This window comes from Vespa crabro, chromosome 3 (assembly GCF_910589235.1).
Source record: "Vespa crabro chromosome 3, iyVesCrab1.2, whole genome shotgun sequence".
Classification (NCBI taxonomy): Eukaryota; Metazoa; Arthropoda; class Insecta; order Hymenoptera; family Vespidae; genus Vespa; species Vespa crabro.
Genome location: NC_060957.1, coordinates 5,878,954 through 5,887,661, shown reverse-complemented (window position 1 = coordinate 5,887,661; position 8,708 = coordinate 5,878,954). Strand labels below are relative to the sequence as shown.

Here is an 8,708-nt window from a genome sequence, read left to right as displayed (position 1 = left end):
AGAATGTTTCTAACCCACCATAAAGATTTTACATACGTATTACCCACGGTTGACATGGAAGAGAGACTGCATGTCTAACACACACATACCTATACCTATACAGTATACATACATGCAAACATCTTCACGTATCGATTTGCAAACGTATAGAGTTCTTGTAGCGAATGACGTAGTTACTAAAAAATATATATGTCAGAGAATATATAAAGGGAGAGGGATAGAGGGGAGATATATACATACGTACATACATACATACTCACTCACTCACTCATTCACTTACACGCACACACACACACATAAAGAGAGTTGATGGCATCTTCTATCATGATAAAAATAATTAATTTACCATTTCAGATTTAAAATGATCTTACCAATATTTCAACGCTAATGCATACACACACATGTATCTCAGTATAATCTTTCAAATATTTAAATAAAGGCGAAAAAATCTTTCTGGTCCATAATTCTACATTAAATATAACAATTTTATCACGATTCTCTGTGAAACGAGCTCGGTAAAATTTGATTTTTAAGGCCCCTGAGGTAGCAACACTTTTTACTCTCGCAACTTCTCATGAAAGTGTCGGGTCATCGACTTCGCTTTTCACGCTTTTCAACGTCTCTAGTTCTCTACTTTGACGATGAAAAAACGTTTCCCGTAGATTTTATGAAGATCGTACGATGATATTCGTCAAAGAAGAAAGAATCTAAAGATTCTAAGAGCTCGAAACTGTTAGAAGAGAGATACAAAAGAGAGGGAGACAAAGAGAGAGAGAGATAGACAAAGAAAGAATGTATGTGTGTGTTTCGAATTAAAAAGAAACGATTATGTACGAGTAGGGGAAAAACGTGAAGAAAAAATGCAAAAATAAAAAAAAATATTCGGTCTTCTTCCGGTCTTTGTTCTTTCTCGCGAAGATGGATAAAAATATAGTTCCGCGGTACGGGAAACAGAAATTGGTCTGATAAATGGTTAAAAGGATAATAAGATAACTCTTATTTAGTGGCATGTACTACCGGTCGTCCGAATGAGTCAGTTAATTTGTGTTTAATGTATTTACTCTCGGCGTCTTTCTATTTCGCACATCGACTTCAATCATTTTCGATCGAATTATATTTTTATTAAAATATCAAAATGAATATTTAATATAAATAAAATAAATACAAGATAATAGAATTCAAAATAAACAATTTTCTTCAAAACAAAAATGTATTCGTTCTTTAATTCGAATTTACCGCACTTATCGTTTTCCAAAAATAAGGTTATTTATAAACGACGATGTGAAAGGAATTGAAAAGGCGCTAATTCCTTTTTGTTTACTTTTTCTTTTTCTTTTTCCCTTTTCTTTTTTTTTTAATTTACCTCGACGTTGAAAATTTCACGTCCCGTTGCTCCTTCTCGCGAAGAAAGGAGAAAACTAGTAGAAAGTAAATGCTTCGCTTATTCGCAATAACTTTGATTCTCGATAGTAAGAAAAGATATTTTTTTATTATTTTGTTTTCCTTTTTTTCTATTTTTATATGATGCTCAATTTTCTTAGTTTTCCCAGTCATAATAACTCTTTTAATAACTCTTCAATCATCACCATAATTATCACTAAGATTAATCTCTAAGATAATGTTTTATTAGTTGCAGACAAATAATATCAACAAGTATTTAATATGAAAAGAATTTTCTTTTATGAATAATGATAAAAATATAATAATATGATAAAAAAAAACGGTGATAAAAAAATTTTTTTCTTTTTTTTTTTCAACTATTTTTCCCTAATTTTTCTTATAAGCTTAGAATCGATAATCTATTATTTCATATAATTTTGCCTTCACATCAACCTTGGCTTTGCTCGCTTATCGAATTCATTGTATGCATCCACATAGTTAGGTATAATTTGTTCACAAAGTCATATATAAATACGACAGGAGGTTAAATCTCTTTTAAAGATCGACGTTGTTCCAAGAAATAGTTGAGGAAATATAAAAAATATAGTTGAGGAAGGGAGTTAATAAAGATGGAAAGAATTTTGGTGATCTTTTTCTTTGTGTCTTTCCACGAAATAAATCATTCGACGTAATATTTAATTATTTTCCATTAATCATAGCATTGGACGTTCGATTCGCCTATTATTGTGATTTCCCGTCGATTAATCAACGTTCAAGAATTTAGCTAAGGACTTCATCGTTTCTTTTTGGGCATATACCTAATTTTCTTTTTACATGATTTTTCCTGAAACCAATCTACCATGTAAACGGAGAATTAAGTGAACTTGATTATAACGACGATAATATGATAAAAACAAATAGAATTAAACAAAAATTTTTTAAAATTTTTAAAAATTAAAAAAAAATGAGAAGAAAAAACATTCAACCTTTTTCACCTGATATTCTTTGAAATACAGATCGATGTTAATCGTTTTCTATAATTCAATAGTGCAAATATGTCAAACCGCATTCTGATCATTAAAAGATCATAAAAATCTATAAAAAAGTATCATTAATGATACATGTTTGATAAATACATACGTATCGTCTACTTCTTAATCAATTTCAAAAAAATTCGAAGTGCAAATATTGGGACCATCAGCTTTTGTCGTGGTGACGACGATATCTCGAGTATATTTTTGATAGATTCGAACTAAATTTACTGACACGATCACTGACATTCAAATCGTTCTACGTTGCCATTTAAATTTTTATTTTAATAATAATTAGAGTTTCTTTGGAACATTTATAAATTCTTAATATAACTACATCGCTAAAAGAATCGAAAATTATAACGATTTATACAATTCGAAATCTTTTTCAACACCTGTTGAAAGTTATTGAATAAAAATTAATTCTTTGCGATTATAAGACGAATGAACATTTTTACCTGGTCGTGAGTCAAGTTATGTCCGAAACACGTGATCTTTTATTTTACAAACTCAACAATGTAATGGAAAAACAAAAGAGAAAAATAGAAATAAATGATAGATTGCGTCAAAGTTGCGTCAATTCCATTTCATAATAGTTCCAATATGGTAAAAATAAATTATAGATTTCACTGTATATAATCTTTGATTATACGCGTGTATGACATGCGTCAATCGTTTCAAATTAATTTTAGCCAGTAAGATACCCATGTAAAAAAAGAGAATAAGGATATCCAAGGTTAAAGAGAATAAAAGAGGAAGAAAGAGAATTTGATATTACATTGGAAATCTTTAAGAAATCTGTCTCTCTCTCTCTCTCTCTCTCTCTCTCTATATATATATATATATATATATATATATATATATATTTCAACGATTGAAAAAAAAACGGGAAGTTACCTCGAGAAAACTGCATTGCGGACTACTGCGCCGATTGCATTATGTCATCTCTTCAAGAAATCTCAATTCTCAAAAAATTCAATTTTTTTCCCGCCCATAATTTTAGCTCCATTTATACCGATCAAAATTTAATCTCAAATTCTATCGGACTATAGTGAATGTTACGATAATACATATACATATATTCATACGCTTTCTTAATCTCTTTATACGATCCTAATTACCACGTAATTAAAGATTACATTCAAGAAAATAAGTCAATCTCTTTTATCGAATCACGGGGAAGTATTTGAAAAATTGTTACAATTAAGATCTCTGATAATGTATGACACTTGATTTGGGAATTATCAATTCGATAAATAATATCAGATTCGATTCTTATTTGTTATTAATATAAATCATATGTATTAGTTATTTCTTTTCTGGCATAAACGTTATTTTATATATATATATATATATATATATATATATATATATATATATATATGCGCATATATAATTACATATTGATACATATATACACATAAAATATGTGTGTTTGGGTAATAAGTACTTATATAACTTTTCTAGACATTTCTAAATTGTTCTAATTTGTTATTTTTTTTCTTTCTTATGTCAACGCAAAATCATTCTATGAGATTATGTACACGCTATTCATAATCAATCACTATTAATACGAAGTCATTAAATAATCTGAATTTTTCTGAGGAAAAAAAACAAGATACCGGATTGTTTATGATCGTTATTACTGACAATTCTTCGAAATTAGTTTAGGTTTTCCATCTTATAGAAATCTAATGACAATAATAATATCAAATTGGAATATATTCAACCTCGAACGCGAAAATAATGCTTTATCGGCCATTCTTGTCGCAAGATATATATATAATATGCATATAAAATATATATATATATATATATATATATATATATATATATAGTTTTTTACGATTAATATGTATCCTAGCAACGTAATCAGATTCGTGATAAGAAAAGCCAATGAGCGACCGATATTCTTCTGCTTCTCTCGTTTGCATATACTCAATTAAATCTCTAATTTTAAAATTAAGGTTGAACAAAGATACGATTGAACAAGTGGAAGATGAAAAAAAGAAAAAAGAAAAAAATAGAAAATATGAAAGAAGAAAAAATAGTAAAAGTAATTCTTAAGAATAAATAATCTTTGTTCATTGTTCAGAAAGGTTTTTTTAGAAAAATACGAGGTAATACTTTCGGTAGAGGAATATTCAACAGGATTCCCACATTTGTATTCATCCTACATAGTTTCCACAGGTCGCGATCGATAAGAATAAAAACACCGCGATAGCTTTCTCTTCTTTCCTGTGAACGGTGATATTATTACGTCTATGATTTCATGAATTTTTTATTCTTAAATAATCATATATTTATTCTAGTTATTATTCAATTTTTAATAAGACGAATATTTTTGTTGTACTGATCGTTGTTGTAAAATTGTGACACGTTGTCGATTGAAAATATATTATGTAATGTAATATGTGATTAAAATGATATAAGCAATATGATTAATGATCACTATAAACTAATATAATATAAACTAAAGTGTTACTCGATCAACGTATTCTCTCCAACTCTTTGTTCAATGATCAATTTTTCAATACAAGAATGTCTTATAAATTGTTTTCTGAATATTGTTTTATTAAAAAAAAAAATATATATATATAAAGAATTTTTTTTCTTTAAAAAAAAAATATATATATATATAAAGAATTCTTTTTTATTTTAAAAAATACATAATTTCTTTTTATAATTTTTTTTCTAGTTAGAAAAAAAATAACAAAATTGTTTAAAAATGTAAGAAATAATAATTATTCTAACAATTAGAAGACGATATTTTTTAATAAAAGCATTAGAAAAAAAAATGCTTCAAATATCTTTCATATTAAATATAAACCTTTTCTGTTTTTGGCTCTTCCAAATATGCGAATATTGGCTCTCAAAACTGTTAAACTTGCCTATCTTTGCAATATAACATCGACATATATTTTGATTTTTCACGTTACACACATAGCGTAAAATTCATAAGTCAAATTAACGAAGTCTGATCAGCTGATTTCGTTGCCATAACTGCAATGAACACTATTGATCCATGGAAAGCTTCTCTCTCTCTCCCTCTTTTTCTCTCTCTCTCTCTCTCTTTCTTTCTTTCTTTCTCTTTCCCTTCCCCTTTAATCTACTTTAATCGTTCGGCTATTAAAGGCCGAACAAAGATAATCAAAACACGAATCGCTATAAATTTAAAATTCAAATTAATAATACTCAATTACAAAAAACAAAATGAGAAACTATAAAAATGACGGAAGTTCCTTGACCGAACGAATAATCCGTATTTATTCGAAAGCCTGTTTGTAAAGCTTCATCGATTTTATATTGGATTTTTTAAATGACGAAGTTTATAAAAAAGTCTCTCTTATGATTTTAAAACGTTTAATAATATTTACATTTTACGAATGAAAAGAGAAATAACGATGTTTGTGAGACTTTTTATTAAATTTTTAATTCGATGAATCCAACGAACGAACGAACGAACGAACAAACGAAAAGCGCGCCTCATGAGATCGGCCGATCTCGTTCGTTCTCTATTTCTCGTTCCGTGTTCCGCGTTCCAATCTCTGCATGTACTCTGGCACAGAACACATCATCCATACACGCACCGGCAAGTACTTGTAAACAGAATTAGCAGTAGGCCAATCAGCTGATCGTGCCGACCGCAACGGCCGCTATTGATCCGCGAGAGGCTTCCCTCTTCGTCGAAGGAGAAAAGCTTTCCTTTCCACACGATCCGCATAGCTTCTTCCCTTTCTTCCTCGACCTTCTCCTTCTCTTCTTCTTGCCTCTCTCTCTCTCTCTCTTTCTCTCCCCTTTTGTCGACAAAAAACGTCACTACGACGCGTGTATCTATGTGAAACCATAAGGATCGAAGAGAGATAAAAATAATAAAAAAGAGCAAGAAAAAATGAGTGCTCTTATTATCGGAATGAATATCTGAGTACTCAAATTACTCGTTATAACTTAAAATCTGAGCTTAAATCCATATCTAGATATTTGAATATTCGGACCTAAATCCGAATATATTAACATACAAAAACATCTAGGATGTTATTTGTTTATAATGTTTCATATTGTTATGTTCTTTAAATGGTAGAGGAACATCTTTTTGGGAAATGTTCCGTCTTAAACGAAATTGTTTTTTTTAAAGATTATCGTAAATAACCTCACGACAAACTGGAAGGAAAAAATCACCCCTAGTAACATTGGACTAGCAGGAGGAGAAAGACTCTTGATGATTAAATACTTTATGACAATACATCATTGCGTAAAGTATTAGAAGAAACACAGGATTGTTGATTATGAAGAAAGAATAAATTTACCAAAGGTTGCGGTAAATGCATTCAAAAAATTTATATTGTAAGATGATATTAATAGCTCTGTCATCAATAGATGTCATAAAATATCTGGCTCCCTGATGTTGGTTAGTCATTAAGAGAAAGCTTAATCTCTATCATCAATAATTATTAGTTATCGATCGTGTGAGAAACAAAAAACGGTAAATATATTTATTATAATTTTATCTGTTTCATTTTCTTTCATATATTTACACTGATATATAACAACCACAAACGATTTTCGTTTCGAATATGTAATCTGTTTGTCCTTTACACCATCCATACATACACACACATGTGTCCTTGGCCTTTACGTATATTCAATTGTAAGTCTGGATACTCGGGTACGAATGCCCGAAATGTCATTTTGACCCACTTCTTATCTGTTCCTATAATTTGTACTGTCATAAGTATCCTTCCTGGAGCGTTTTCTCAATCCTCGCTACAGCTAAGTCCGAATTGTTTATCTCAAAGAAACAATAATACATATATTATATGTAACAGATAAAGCGATCATTGCAACAGTTGGATCAAAATGATCCGACATTCGTTGAGCGAGAGTTAAACAAATATTCGGATAACCAAATATTCAAGCATTAATAAGAGAACTAAACTCGGAGCAAGCAAGCATTCTCTCTCTCTCTCTCTCTCTCTCTTTCCCTCCCTCTCCATCCAACGACAAGTATTTTTAACCTCTACGTTTCCGCAGAAAGTGCATATACCCGATACAAATGATGTATGTAGATACACGTGTATACAATCACACACACACACACACACACACTTACATACATATGCACGACAAACATACAACTTCCACTTACCCAAGGTCGTCTTTGGTGCTCCAAAGCGAATGCTAAAAAACTGCGACACACTGCATCGTACACGGGCGCGGGAACGAGGAGTTATGAACGTGGAAAAAAGAAACAGAGAAATATAAAGGAGACACAAGCGAAAGAAGGCGATGACACCCGAAAATGAACGACGAACAAGAGGGTGAATTACGGACACCGATAAACAAAGGGTATGCTTTCGAGAAATGTAGCGACTACTAGTCCTCTCTTTTTTCTCTCTCTCTCTCTCTCTTTCTCTTTCTCTCTCTCTATTTCTATCTCTATCTCTCTCTATCTTTATCTCAATCTCTCTTTCTATCTCTATCTATCTATCTTGCTGTCTTCAATAGACCAATGGACGAACGGACGGAAATAGACGAAGATGAACGAGTAGAAAAACGAAGACGTTTCTGAGAGATAAGAGTGAGATTGGAATGACCAAGAGGGTTAAAGAGAGGGAGGAAAATAACGCTTAAGAATACCGAAAGCGAAGGGAGAGAAAACGTGAGTCGAGACGAAAGGCGTTAAGACCACACCGAACGCGACGCTGATATGCGTTTTCTTCGCCGTTGCTCCCGTCTTCCCCTTCTCGCACGTTCTCCCTCTCTTCTATTTCCTTCTATTACTCTCTTCTCTCTTTCTTCTCTCTTCTCTCCCTCTCGCCCTCTCTCTCTTTCTCTCTTTCTCTTACTTACTCTCTCACTCCTTTCATTTACGTTCTCTATCTCTTTTCTCTACGCTCTCGCTTTCCCCACTCTCACTAGACGAGGGTGAGTTCGCTTTCACAGACGCATGCGCATCAAGCCAACCCTTCTTTTAACTGCTATGATTAGTCGACTCGCAAAGCATAAGAACGATATGATTAGCGTTCACAAACCTACGCTATCGTTTTGTATCTTTATCGAATACTTTTCATTCTTTTTTAAAAAACGTCGATTTCTCTGATTCATTTTTTCTCTTCATAACTATAGAGAAAAATAATTGAAAACATTTGATACTGATTCCTGATTTCGTTTAAATCGACATCACGTGGTATTTTGTTCCGAAGCGGGAAACCACCCAGTTTTATAACATGTGATCATTTTTTTTTTTTGACGTTAATTAACGAGAAAATGTTTTATAGCATCTAATCATAGCTTGTA

At 31.3% G+C, this 8,708-nt stretch overlaps 1 protein-coding gene across 1 annotated transcript in view; it reads right to left on the bottom strand.

The window, feature by feature from the left end:
- LOC124422804 overlaps positions 1-8,185 on the bottom strand; it is a 23,037-nt gene extending 14,852 nt beyond the window's left edge. The window contains exon 1 of the mRNA XM_046959712.1: positions 7,558-8,185. The gene's annotated coding sequence lies outside the window, so the exon portion shown is untranslated. The remainder of the gene's footprint in view (positions 1-7,557) is intronic.
- Between the last annotated feature and the right edge of the window lie 523 nt (positions 8,186-8,708).